General features: G+C 42.8%; 1 protein-coding gene across 1 annotated transcript in view; it reads left to right on the forward strand.

The window, feature by feature from the left end:
* The window catches only part of LOC122684278, an 831075-nt gene that overhangs the window by 722443 nt on the left and 93995 nt on the right, over positions 1 to 14637 (forward strand).

Raw genomic sequence — 14637 nt, forward strand, 5'->3', positions numbered from 1 at the left:
CATAGGTGCCATGCTGCAGAGTCAGAAGTTAATTCCAAACATCTGGATTCCTACAGGTTTGGAATTTTTGTAGTCTGAGTTAGTGAATTCTGTCATCCTGTGGCTTCTTCCTTTTTAAATCTTTGTTCTTTTCTGTGGAAGTTCAGAGGTAGATGTGTTTGATTTTTCAAAAACATCTTTCACTTCAAAAAAAGTCTTTCAAAGAGGATTGGGTAACAATGTAGTATATATTGAAAATTAAGTTGAATTTTTCTGCATGGAAAAGTAGTTCTGCCACCAGTTAAGTTCTTGCTATCTATCCAGTTCACAGTGGGATTTTCTAACCCCTTAACTCTAAATTGGGGGCAGTGTTTATCTTTGTAAATCTTAGGCCCGCTTATGGCATCAACCGTGGAACCTGTGAGTGACACTAAATACATTTGGATTGTGGCCTTTCTGGCATTTTTATGCATGTGATGTTAAGTTTGTCATTCAGCAGTATTTTGCAACTGGGGAGATGTTTACTTCCATTTAAATATTTAAAACAACAATCCTGCTTCTGCACTAAAATCAGCTCCTAATAAAGTCAGGTGATGGTTGCAAATGGGGGTAGATAGAGGATGTCTCTTGTTTATCAGTTATCTGTGTGGCCAAAATGAAGAGCAGTCAAAGTAGGCTTTGGTTTATAAGTTTAAGTGAAGTGAAAGTTGCTTAGTCATGTCTGACTCTTTGCAACCTCGTGGACTGTAAAGTCCATGGAATTCTCCAGACCAGAATACTGTAGTGGGTAGATGTTCCCTTCTCCAGGGGATCTTCCCAACCCAAGGATCGAACCCAGGTCTCCTGCATTGCAGGAGGATTCTTTACCAGCTGAGCCACAAGGGAAGCCCTTTAAAAGTTTAAATAAGACTTTATATATTTCTAGATCAATTTAGTATTGCTAATTATGGGCAAAGATATTACTCAGAAGAACTGGGCAGTAAACACATAACTTAACTTTAAAATGGAACTGGTGTCCATTCAGATTATTTTTTGGCTAAAACCTAGATGCATACCAAAAATAGTTGAGATTTAGGAATCTTCCTGTGATATTGCACTGAAAATTCTTGCCCAATTTGATTTTTTTCTCTATTTTTCCCTATCTGTGAAGGAAGAATTGTTTCTTTATCTTTGAAGGGAAAAAGATCCTAGCAGGATTTAAAGTGCAAAATAAGGACTATTTTTATTCTATATTGGACTAGCTTGGTTAAGTATAGCCACCCATTCTGAACCTGTTAAGAAAGTGGGAAAAGCAGTTGCTTTTGATGTTGTGAGTGGACGCATGTTCAGTTGCTCAGACGTGTCCAACTCTCTGTGACCCCTTCGACTGTAGCCCACCAGGCTTCTCTGGCCATAAGATTTCCCAGGCAAGAATACTAGAGTGGGATTCCATTTTCTCCTCCAGTGGTTCTTCCCGACCCAGGGATCAAACACGCATCTCCTGCATCAGCATGTACATTCTTTACCACTGCACCACCTAGGAAACCAATATTGACCTCATTCTTACTTAAAGGCAGGTTTCATTTATGATATTAAACCTTGATTTTGTTACTTTTCTTCAAAATTGCTCTTGTAAAAAGCTGTGCAACAATTGCTATCAGTGTTATCTCAAGCAGTTGATTTTAGAAGAATCTAAATCTTTCTGAGGGTTTATTTGTTTTTGTTGTTATTCAGTCACTAAGTCGTGTTGGACTGTTTGCAACCCCATGGAGCACAGCATGCCTCGCTTTCCTGTCGTTACCTCCCAGGGTTTACTCAGACTCATGTCCACTGAATCAGTGATGCCATCCAACCATCTCATCCTCTGTCACACTCTTCCTCCTGTCTTCAGTCTTTCCTAGCATCAGTCTTTTCCAATGAGTCGGCTCTTTGCATTAAGTGGCCAAAGTATTGGAGCTTCAGCTTTAGTTTCAGTCCTTCCAGTGAGTATTCAGGGTTGATTTCTTTAGGGATGACTGGTTTGATCTCCTTGCTATCCAAGGGACTCTCAAGAGTCTTCTCCAGCACTGCAGTTTGAAAGCATCAATTCTTTGGCGCTCAGCCTTCTTTTTGGCACCTGGCTTTTCTCAATGTAAGCTTAACCAAACACACATATCCCTAATAAGAATTTGGGTGGACATGAGATGACTTACACGTGTAAATAATATTTTGCTTTGCTCTCACAAGGTTTATGTTTAAAAAGTAGACCTTGAGTGGAGATAAACCCAGCCTATTTCTGCATTATTTTAAATTAGCATCTGACTGTGTTCGGTGTGCCTTTTGGGGAAGCTTTACCGAGTCAGCTATTGAGAAGATCCCAAGACAGTTGGTGCTTGAGCAGATTGCAGAGATGGAGTGTAGTACAGGGCACTTTCTAAGCCCGATTTGTCCAGGGAAATGTCCCGGCAGGACTTTGCAGGGTACCATTTGTCTCTTTCCTTTCCTGGGCTCCTTGTGTGTTTCTCCCTTCTTTTTTGGACTCAGAATGAAAGTCCTAAGATTGCTGAACGATGGAAAGCGGGATGAGACCACTGCTAATGACAGGCTGTGTGCAGCGTGCTCTTCCTCTATGTTGCAGGCTCTCTGCTCAGGAAATGGTTTACCTTCTTTTATGACCTTGGTCAGTTTTCATCAATGCATAGAAAACCAGACTTAGAGAAGATCCTTTGGTCAAATCCTTTTAGGCCCGGAAGGAGCTAAAAATACTTTCTGCTTATACTTTTTATTGCACGACAGAAAGCACATAATCAGACTTCAGTGTTATGTTTTATTAACAGCCATCTGTTTCTGCAAGACACCTTGAGCGCTCTTGTATTAATAGATAACCTTTTATGAAGGGTTTTGGGGAAAGGTTATTTTCGATTTTTCTCAGTTCTTAGAAGGAGGAAGGAAATGAACATGTATCTTATTTTGGCCAGTCTCTAAGTAGTGGGATTAAAAAGGAAGAGGTGCCTGCACTCTACTGTAAAGGACAGCTGCGTCATGCTTGGCACAAGTGTTCTGATTTTTTTTTAATTTTCTTTTAGAAGTCTCTTGAATTTGTTACAGTATTGCTTCTGTTGTTTATGTTCTGGCTTCTTGGTGATGAGGCATGTGGGATCTTAGCCCTGGACCAGGGATCGAACTCACACCGCCTGCTTCAAAAGGCAGATTCTTAACCACTGGACCACCAGGGAAGTCCCACAGCATTCTGAATTTCAACGGGAGTCTTCCTAGGATGACAGGGCCATGTGTTCCATCTAAGCTGAAGATAAGACAATTCATTTCCTCCTCTGTAAAAACAGGACTGGAACTACCCCCCTCCCATGTAAGTTATAGAAGTCACATGAGATGCTAAAGGACTTTGATAGTTCCTCAGACTTAGTAGGTGGCCAGGGTCTATTATTTTCCTTTCCTGAAGTACAAGAGAATTTGACATGCTGGGAAATTCAAAACAGTAGATAATGGTAGCAGCATGTGTTTTTGTTTTAAGTTTCATGATAGAGAAGAAAATGGATTGAAGTGCTGATTTAAAACTGGAGCAAATGTGAGGCATCCACTTTCCCTGTACTCACCTTTTAGTGTTTGCTTAGGAAAAATCAGAGGACAATGAAGTCTGTCAGATTGGTACATAATAGAAGCAAGATTGCTTTGATTTGAAGCATTTTAGAAAGTTTTGTTATGCAGATGAATCCAGCAATTTATGGAAGGTTGTATAGCTACACAACACAATGATAAGTGGCGAGTAGGAGGAATGATTACGGCGCCTGAGATAAAGCACACTGATGTCTTCTCCCTTTTCCTCCATGGAGAGCAGTCATGTGCGGGCAGTAAGTTCTTTCTGCTAATATGCCTGTGCTTCACCTTTAATATCAGAGAGATTTTTTAAACTGAAGGGTTGTAGAAAAACAAAATACTTCAGATCCGTGCGAAACCTCCTTTCACTGGTGCTGGACGGAACCACGCTTATTGTCTCAGTTACCAGCAGCCACCCTTCACGTTGAACCATGTCGTTCACTGGTGACCCACGTGTCCGGAAGTGCAGATCCTGCTTGTCTTTCATGAGAGCAGTACTTGGCCCCTGCAGGGCGGCTCTCACCTTACCCTCTGCGGTCCTGCCGGCCTCTTCTCATACAGAGGAGTGAGAGGCGCTGGAGCAACAGGAGGGCGAGGCCGGTCTGCCCTGCGCGCGTGCTCAGGCACTCAGCCTGAGTGTCTGACTCTGTCACGCCGCTGACTGTAGCCCGCCAGGCTCCTCTGCCTGTGGGTTTTCAGGCAAGAATACCGGAGGAGGCTGCCAGTTCCTCCTGCAGTGGATCTTCCTGACTCAGAGGTCAAACCCGTGTCTCTTACATCTACATTGGCAGGTGGATTCTTTATTAATGTGCCATCTGGGAAGCCTCCCAGCAATTGCTGTTGGGTTTTAGCATCCTGGGTGAGGGAGCCAATATGTCTTCATTGAGATCCTGGTAATGTTGGGTATCAAGTCCATTGTGGTTCTTTTTTTTTTTAATAATTTAATTTGTCTATTTTTGGCAGTGCTGGGTCTTCGTTCCTGCTCTGGCTTTCTCTAGTTGGGGTGTGTGGGGGCTACTCTGGTTGCAGTGCTCGGGCTTCTCATTGCAGTGGCTTCTCTTATTGCGGAGCATGGGCTCTAGGGTGCTTGGGCTTAGTAACTGTGACTTGTGGGCTCAGTAGTTGCGTTGCATGGGTTTAGTTGCTCCGCGGCACGTGGATCTTCCCAGATCAGGGATGAAACCCTTATCTCCTGCATTGGCAGGTGGATTCTTTACCACAGAGTCACCAGTGAAGCCCATGAGTCCATTGTTTTAAGTGTTAGAGTAATTTCCCTCAAGAGCTTTCCAGCTTTACAACATAAGTGAGAGGTGCAATACAGTTTGTGCTGTTGGGAAGGCCTACCTGTGACTGTCACAGTGCTCAGCATAATGGGTTTCCATATGCGTTTCATGTGTTAAAATCATTTGGTTAATTTCTCCAGTAGAACTGCCTCACTTCAGGGTCCTGTGTAGTAGAGAGCAGCTGTGGTCTGTGGGATCAGGTACCTGGATTTGAATCCCAGCCCTGCTCCTTATACCTGGACCCCCTTGAGCAAGTTACCCTCTGTGTGCCTCAGCTTCCTCATCTGTAGTTGAGAACGATGGTGCCCATTGGATAGGGTTGCTGTCAGAGTGCCACGGGAGAATGTGTATAAAATGCACAGTGCCTGACATGTCATAGGCCTCAGTCAGCTTGTCACTGCTTTGGGGACATTTATACTTTGAAGACTTCTGTTGACCAAATGCTGGGAACAAATGGAGAGCTTTTCATTTTTAAAGAAAATACCATATAATCATATCTTTAGTACTGTAGGCCTCTTATAAGGTGGGCTTTGTATTCAGTTATGAGCCTTGATCAGAAAAAAGAGGGATAGCGGGATAAAGCATGCTTGTAACTCAGTGGTGCTCAGGAAGATTTGCATGTATGTCTTTTTGCTTTTTATTTCCCCCTTTGAGGCATATGGTTAAATCTCAGTCTGGGCTGGGCAGCATTTCTAGTTGTAGGTTTTTATTGGGAGAGGAAAGTAAAGAAGTAGCATTTACTAAGTGACCCTTTGAAAGTGGTTTCTTTTTTTTTTTTTTTTTAACAGCTTTATTGGGATATAAATTTGCACGCCATGCAATTCACCCATTTAAAGTGTACAATTCAGTGGTTTGGGGTATGTGACATTATGCATTTTTTAAAAAAAATTATGGTAAACTATATGTAACATACAAGTTGCCATTTTAACGATTTTTAAGCGTACAATTCAGTGGCAGTAAGTACATCCACAGTGTTGCACAGTTGCCACCACTATCTGTTTCCAGAACTTTTTCCTCACCCCAAACAAACTCTGTGGTCATTAGGCAGTAATTCCCCATCCCCCTGCTCCCCTCAGCCCCAGGTAAACCTCTCACCTGCTTTTCTGTCGATGCATTTGTCCTTTTGTGAGCTGTTTCTTCTTGAGCAACTCATTGCTTCAGTGAGATCTTAATCTATTGAAACAGTACCTTGGGTTTCCCAAATCAGTAGGATGGAAATAATCTCCAAGCATTGGCTTGGTTTGATTGCCCTGAAAGTGACGCCCTGATTCTCATGAAGGTGAAGGACAAGGTGAGCCTGCCTTGAGCGTGGGGCTTCTTAAGGCTGGAAACTAGTGCTTGTTTGCAAACTAGTCGTTGAGTTCTCCCAGCAAGGGGTGCTTGCCTCAGACTGATACTGCCTTACCTAATTTCTGCCGTGCAACCTTATTTTCCCAAGATTGATCAGGCAAGCTGCTTCTGTGGCTTTATCATAAGGCCACTTTCTAGAGACACCTTAAGGGAAACCCACGCCACACACCTCTGCTCGGCGTGCTAGCCCCGTGGGCCCCTTCTGCCCTTGTATTGGCTCTGGTTGCTTTAAAGTATGTGTCTCTCTAGCTTAATAACTTGTTTATCATTACAATTTGTAGAGGTTAGAAAAAATCAGTCCCTGGATATATGTTTAAGCAGCTTGCCTCCTTCTTAGCAGGATATCATTTTAGTTTCCTGTGATTCCTATTTGAATCTCCACAAGCGTGGTAGGTGACCTGAAACAACAGACATTTATTCTTTCACAGTTCTGGAGGCCAGAAGTTTGAAGTTAAGGTATAGGTGTGGCTGTGCTTCTCCCACAGGCTCTGGGAAGGATCTGTTCCTTGCCTCTCTAGCGCCTGGGGATGCTGACACTCCCTGGCTAGTCACCATGTCACTCCAGTCTCTGCCTCCCCCTCTGTGTGTATCCTGTCTCCCTCTTTCTTTTGTAAGGACAGTTGTGATGGTATTTAGGGTTCACTTGGATAGTTTAAGATATGTCCTCATGTAAGGTCCTTAACCTAATTTCTAGTTCCATCTGCTAAGATCCTTTTTTCAAATAAGGCAGCATTCAGAGGCTTTGGGAGTTAGGCTGTGGACCTCGCTTTCTGGAGGCCTGTTTATAGGCATGTTGGTAGTAAAGCCCGTGTTCTTAGGTAGTCCTTGCCTTGCCTTGGCCCTGGCTGTAAGCAGATAGGTCATGGTTATTTCCAAGTCTGTTTCACAGTTAATTTATATGAGTCAGAGGTTAGCAATTTACCCTAAGAAATTTGCAAGAAAAGAAGTGAAGAGAGGTGAAGTTGCTTAGTCCTGTCCGACTCTTTGCAACCCCATGAACTGTAGCCCGCCAGACTCTTCTATCCATGGGATTTTTCAGGCAAGAATACTGGAGTGGGTTGCCATTTCCTTCTCCAGGGGATCTTCCCAACCCAGGGATCAAACCCAGGTCTCCTGCATTGTAAGCAGACTCCTTACTGGTTGAGCCACGAAGGAGTTTAGACTAGCTGCCAAATATCTTCTCCACTGAACATCTTCCATGGTTCAGAGTGTTTCACCCACAGCGACTATAATTTCTGACAGCATCCCTGAGGAGGTAGGTAATAAGGTCCCCCATTTGCAAGCTGAGGCCATCTGCCGCGGGCCCCAGAAACAGTTGAGTCAGGGACAACCCAGGTCTGTCCTCAGCTGGGGATAGTATTCTTCCTCCAAAGCATCATTCTCTAAAAGAGACAGCTCAACAGTTAGTAGGACATTTTCTTAAGAGACAATGCTAGTATCGCTGAAAGATTTCTTTCTCTGCATGTTTGGTTTGGGCAGTGATTCTAAAAGATGTTGACTTGGACCACCGGATCGAGTGCGACCAGTTTCCTCTGACATTTTGCAATCTGCTGTTTTATAGGTCCAGCAGACGTTGCCTTTGTACAATGTTTAGTTTAACACTTTTATTTGATGTAATTTGATATGGTTCATTTGATGGAGACTGTTTAAACATGCTGCTGACTTTCTTTCCTTTTGCCTTTCTTCCCCGCACTGTCCCCCCTCCCCCCCCACACACACTTGTTTCTTGCATTACATCTCTGAGAAGGGACATGAGTTGGCTTTGGGACAAATGTTGGGTAACTCTCTATTTGTCAAGATATCAAGTGACTAGATTGGAAATTGCACGTGCACCCCTCTTCCCCCCACCCTGAGTGAAATGAAAATAACTGGTGCCACAAGGACTCTCCTCTACCCAGTGGTTGCCCTCTTATTTTACACAAGAGCTTTAGTGAGCAAAATAAGTGAGCTTATTTTGTGAGAGATGTCTGCATGCTTCCTATCCTGGATGATAAAATTAGTTTTTTATGGCGCATAAATATGTATAATGATGAGCCTTTGCATACACGGTTCTCATGAAGTGCTTTTTACTGCTGTGCCCTGAAGGAAATACCGAGACCATTTGCAAGAACAGTAGAGCTGGCAGTCGTTAAAGGTTTCAATTTTCCTCTGGAAGGCTTGGGACTTGGAGTTAGGTGCAAATTAATTCACCACTCAAATCGTGTTGAGATGAGATTGTACTCAGCATCTCCGTATTCCGGTCTGTAGTGGCATAAGAGGAGTACAGTTTTGCTTGGAAATCTGTTCTTTGAGGTAGAGCTTTTTAGGAAGAGATATGTAGTCTTGAAGAAATGCGCATGTTTACTCATTAAATGAAACACTGAGTTTCTAGGTGGAAGAATGAAAAGTTTGGGGCCTGGAGGGTTTTCCTTTTGCTCAGGCAGAACCAGAGTAAACACTGTCCTCTCTTATGAAGACAGGCTGTGACATCAGAAATCCTAGATCATCCAGGCCTGTGTGTGTGTGTACAGATCTGACCTTACAGGAAATAAAGGTCCTGTATTCAGACACCATTATCTCACTCACCCCTAGGATGGGCCGATTCACAGGGTTTCCCTGATGGTGATCTTGGTGTGTGGGGGGCAGGTGTGACCGTGAGGCCGGAGGCCTGGGAGCAGCTGGTTCTGCGCTGCAGACGTGGGAAGGTTGTCCTCTGACCTGTAGCAGCATGGCTCTCTTCTCTGCTCCTTCATCCTGGTTGCTTTCCTCAGTCCACCCAAAGCTCTTCTCAGAGAGCAGCCTCATTTCTTATATCTGGACTCTGCCCCGTTGCACGAAGCTATAATTTAATCAGCCCTTAGAGCATTGCCAAAAAAGCCAACAAAAGCCTATATCTGAGATCTTACATCCCGAGTTCTTGCACTAGAGGTGGTTGAGGACGCGAGTCCTCATTTGTCCCTTAGAGGCTCCTGCGGGGACTGTAGGCTCAGTTTCACATGAGGCTGTGGGAAGAGCTCAGGTTAAAAGCCGATGTGAAGGGGGTATGGGCTTCCCAGGTGACATCAGTGGTAAAGAACCCGCCTGCCTGCCAGTGCAGGAGATGTAAGAGACGTGGGTTCAATCTCTGGGTCAAGAAGATCCCCCGGAGGAAGAAATGGCAAGTCGCTCCAATATTCTCGCCTGGAGAATTCCACGGACAGAGGAGCCCAGCGAGGTTGCACAGTTGGACACGACTGAAGTGACTTAGCTCACACGCACGTGAGGGGGTACCTGGCAAAGAGATGGTGAGGCCCTTAGTGTAAGACTGGTAATGGGGAAACTTTGGGTCTGAATCTGTCTCTACTCCCATGCTGGCCAAGGGTAAGCCGCCGGAGTAGGAAAAAGCTGCTTCCTCATTCCCTGTGTGATAGGACTCGGTGCCTGTCCTCTAGACGCCAGAGGATCAGAGGAGGCTGAGTGCGCCGTAACAAACACTTATTTTAGTCAGGAACCTTGTCCTTTTAAAAAATAGTATATTTTTATCCTGATTGAAACACAAATTACCCACTTGTAATTCTACCAGCCAAAACGAAAAAAAAAAAAAAAAGCTGTCATTTGGTGTGTTTCCTGCTAATTTTCTATCTCTATTTCATTTGCTAATTGAGATTGTACTGGTTTATGATTTGGTAACTTAAAAAAATTCAATAAAGGATTTTTCCAAAGACGTTAAAACCGGTGGTCAGCAGCATCGCATTGCTGGTCTTCAGTGGTTTGTCAGGTGGGACATCCTGGTCCTCTTATAACCTGACCTGTGTGTCGGGCCTTCTGTCAGGTGCACAGGTATTACTGGTTTCTTGCCAGTTGTCTCTTTTCTTTCTTCTCTTCTTTTAAATTTATTTATTTGGCTGTGCCGGGTCTTCGTTGCGGCATTCGGGATCCTTAGTTGCGGCATTCGAACTCCTGTGGGATCATGACTCGCAGCATGTGGGATCTAGTTCCCTGACCAGGTATTGAACCCAGGGCCCCCTGCACCGGGAGTGCAGAGTCTTAGACACTAGACTACCAGGGAAGTCCTGCCGATTGCTTCTTTAAGTGGCCCTGAGTACAAGTCACTGATCCACAGTCTTTTTCTGCCATCACTTAGCAGCAGTGGAAACCATGCTGCTGCAGGAGCTAAATGAACTGTTTCCTTTCATTTCTGAATAGAATTACTGGCTTTACACGTAGACTCGGTCATGCGGAATTTTAACGAACTGTAATGATCTCTTTGGTTCCCAGAGGTTTGAGCCTCGGTGCAAAATATTCCTGAATCACCTTCAGGACTTCCTGTCTGCATTTTTGAATGTTACCTTTGCCCTTCTTGTTTTCTTGAGCACAGCTGCATAAAACAGGTTAATACCAGCACTGTTTTGCCATCCTTTTTCACATTGGACAACTGCAAATGATTCAGATCAGCCACAGTCCAAGACACGCTCTTGTGTCATCAAAGAATACCCTCTGATCTTAGTGTACCTCTTTTGAGCTGCTCATTGTGTCTCATGCTTGCCAGAATTGGGGTCTGAAGCGTGTTGGTAAGGTCGGAGAATTTTGACAAGTTTGGAGATTCAGTGTGTGTGTGTGTGTGTGCCAGCCTTGGAGGCCGTATTATTGACTAAAGCTTGTGATGCGGAGGGGCTGCTTTGTTGCCAAGTTACAGAAAGGGTTGGACTTCTGCCAGTGAATTGCCAAGAGAGTAGTTTACGCCATCTTTTTTTACATTCTTCTTCAAAATGAGGGAAACAGTGGTCAGCAATTGTTTCCCCCAGTTGACATCTTGCAGAGAACCTAGTTGTTTGCCACAGTTGACCTCCTGGTTTCAGGGAATGGTGGAAGCCTTGTTATTGCTGCCTGGATGTTGAGGTAGTCCTTGGTGTTTGTTTTAATAGTTTTGTGTTTCTCTTAAGTCAAAATGATTTACTGCAAACAAATCATTGAGACTAATACCTTTTTGGAGAAGTTGAGACAAGTCATTATTACCCAGCTGATCAGTGAATCATCATTCGTGGAAATTAACACAGTCTTGAACATACTTTTTTTCTGTGAACCCAGTGATTTTCAGTTCCCAGGTTCTGAGTCAGTGGGGCTTAAGTGGGTGGGGCCCAGGAATTTGCATTTCTATCAAGATGCCTATCTGGGGAAACACATTTTGATAAGTGCTCAAGCTTCTAGGCTCCTAAGAAGCTTTATGTCTGAAATGAAATTCTCCTGTGACTACAAGCCTTCTAACATAGTCTGGATCAGTGTCACACTGCCATGGTCAGAAAAGAATGTCAGCAGATGACTTTCCATGAGTGCCATGCAGCATATGGGCAGCAGAGCCGGGTGGCTGTTTTGGACATAAAGACATTGTCCACAGCCTGTTCTGTGGAGCCGATTAAGAGGCTGAGCTGAAGTCATCCAGTCTGCTGAGTGAATGACCCCGGAGTGTACTGTGCTCCACCCTTGGATCTGTTGGGATGTTTGAAAGCCGCGCTAAACAACATCGCCAGTGTCATCACAGAACATTAAAAAACTGACAGATGCCCCAAAGGGTAGAATTTATTTTATAGCATCTAGAATGTGAACATGAGTCATGTAGTGTACTGGGATAGAATCCCAGTGTACGATTGGCCCTTGTATCAGATGGGAACTTTAATTTTAGTCTTTGACAGAATCATTGTCAGTCCTTCAGAGAATAAGTGCAAAAATAGTGTTTCATCAGGAAGCTTGCAGGAACGTGGCCAGGGCCCCACACAGTCTTGTGTGTCTCTACCAAATTATAGCCACCCTGAATCTTCACTGAAATAAAAATAACATTTCCTGCAAGCAATGGTCCGAGTGTGTTTCCAATATCTGCAGATGAAAGGCCTTCTGGGAGAGACTGTTCTTCAATGCAGTTCACAGGGAAGGAGCATCCTTTCATGTGCTTGTCAGTATTTCTGCTCGCCTAGTGCATTTCTCTTACGTTAAAATGAAAACTGTTCGGTCAGATGAGCCACACATGAGGTATTTTATCAGATCATCCCAGGGTGTCAGTGTAGGCCATCTGACAGCCAGTCAGTATGAGGCATGCATGCAATGAAATGTTTTAATTTTCCCTCAAAAGGGCAGGCGGGGATGCTTCCAGAGCAGTGGCCTGCAAACTGTCTGGCCTAAAAGGAGAGGGAGGCCCTCGGCGAGTTGACTTTGGTTCTGTTCCACAGATGCTCAGCTCCAGTTTTAGAATTGGTTTCCCAGTTGCATGGGGTGCAGTCAGCCAAGTCATACACAGATTGGTTTGCGTGTTCTTCCAGGGTTTGGGGTGATTTGCTTCTCTGTAAAGCCCAAACATGAAGCTGGAGGGATGAGTGAGAAGGGCTATTAATATAATTCATTTGGAAGGGGTTTCTATTTAGTTAAAGTATTGAGTAAGCAAACAAGGTAGTGTAGGATTAACTAACTTAAGAAAAATCTTTTGAGTGTTTCTGCTGAGAATAAATTTTTACTGAGTTTGAACAGAAATGATACTTATAATCGAGATGAAATATTAAAGGACAAACAGCCAGTGTAATGCTTGACAAAATGTATCTTTAAAATTAAGAAAATATATATTTACATGGTGAGAGAATTGGGGAAATCTGCTTTTTAAATGTCACCCTTGTTTGTATTTATACATTAGATTTTCTAAACTTGTTGAGGCCACATGACCTTAAGAGGAAAACAGTATTTTTAAAAGAAATAAAGCAGCTGAACACTCAAACTTGTGATTTTTCTTTATATTTGTCTCCCCACAGCAGGTGGGGTAGTGCACAGGATATACGGATTGATTCTACTGGTGTTTTCAGTTGAACTTTCTCTAAGGAAATCTCTAGTTATTACCCCTGGGGCTCGCAGTTCTGGTAGCCTCTGTTTTAAGTTTAAAAAATAATCATAAAAGGATTTTTGAAAAACAAAACTCAGTTTCCCAGAACCATTGGCTGCTTTTTTTCAGAGCAGGGAGTGGGGAGTATTTTTTATTTTTGGTTTAATGATACCAGTGTTTTACAAAGCTGTCACAATAGTATAAAATTTTGTGCTTTTTTTAAATTAAAAATTGCCCTACAAGTTACTGATGTTTTGAATTTTTTGAAAGTTATCTTGAAATTAATTCTGTTGGAATGATGAACTGTAATTTACCCACGCACATAGGTTGTTGAATCTGGAGGTTGATTTTGATTACTGGTGCCTTTGAAGGTATAGCAGTGAACATCTTGTTGATTCAGTTTTTATTCTTCTGTTGAAATTTGGGTACACAATTTATTTTTATAGTGGTTGATATGTTTCTTCAACTTTTACTGAAAATTGTTTTGGTTTTTTTTTTTTGTATTTTTGGTTTAGAGTTGGGAGCCATCTCTCAATTTACTAAATGGAGAATTGAGAATTACGTGAACCATAAAATTATTGATCCTTCTAACTCAGGACTAACTCATCAGGTTCTGGTTGTCAGTAGTAATAACAACCACTTTCGAGGGGAATCTATGCTTTTATATGTCTCATTGTTTTCTGGCGTTGCAGGCGGTATCGATTAAACTGGGTGAACCAGCTACCAGATCCAGAATAGTACACTTGAGCCTAAATTAGTGAACTAAAAATAAATTTGGTTTCTTAGCCATAGGATTTGGTTTATTAAATTGTAGGCTAGGCAACAAGTCCTCAAACCGCAGAGTACCAGGACTTTTTTTTTTTCTGGCGTTCACAGAACAGTGGTATTCATGCTGATGGTTCCATTTGTAAACTGGATCATGCCCTGCCTGGCTTTTGAATGCCTGGTAATAATGTGCCTTAATTGCAGGTCAGTGAAGCCAAACTAATTGCTTGTTGGGCACTTGGATTGCCTTTTTAATTTGCTGTATAATGCAGTCCCTACCAGAAATGCACAATATGCCGTTATCTAAATAAAACTCATTAAAATCATCTTACAGACAACAGAATGCCTGATATTTTGCCCACAATCGTGCAAATAAAAGCAAATTGAATGGCATTATGGAGAGCTGTAATTTAGAAGCACTCTTTTAAAAAGTGCCTTTGTATCCATTTTAAAAGTATACATAAATGACTGCTATGGTTTCTATCAGTGTGTTAGGTTTTTTGTTTGTTTTTACCAAGGATTATTTTGCTTCATGCTTTTAATATGTTTTAAATGGGAGTAATGACAGTTCACCCAGTAAGATCAGTACTCATCCAATGATGGCATTTCACTTTAAAAAAAGAAGAAAAGAAAGACATTGGTGACACATTCCTAGCTCACAAAACACCAGTCCATAGGGATTACCTTTACAATTTGTGGGGACAGTTGTTCACGGGGGTTAAGATGGTCAGTACACTGTAGGACTTGTTTTCTCTCAGTTTCTCTGGACTAACAGGGCAGCTCAGCAGAGGACTTTGTTTTGACTCTTTGATGACTAATTTTATTCATCTAGCTAATATTTATTGAGTAGCTCCTGAACTACTCCAGGAA

Source organism: Cervus elaphus, chromosome 26 (genome assembly GCF_910594005.1).
Source record: "Cervus elaphus chromosome 26, mCerEla1.1, whole genome shotgun sequence".
In the NCBI taxonomy this organism is placed as follows: Eukaryota; Metazoa; Chordata; class Mammalia; order Artiodactyla; family Cervidae; genus Cervus; species Cervus elaphus.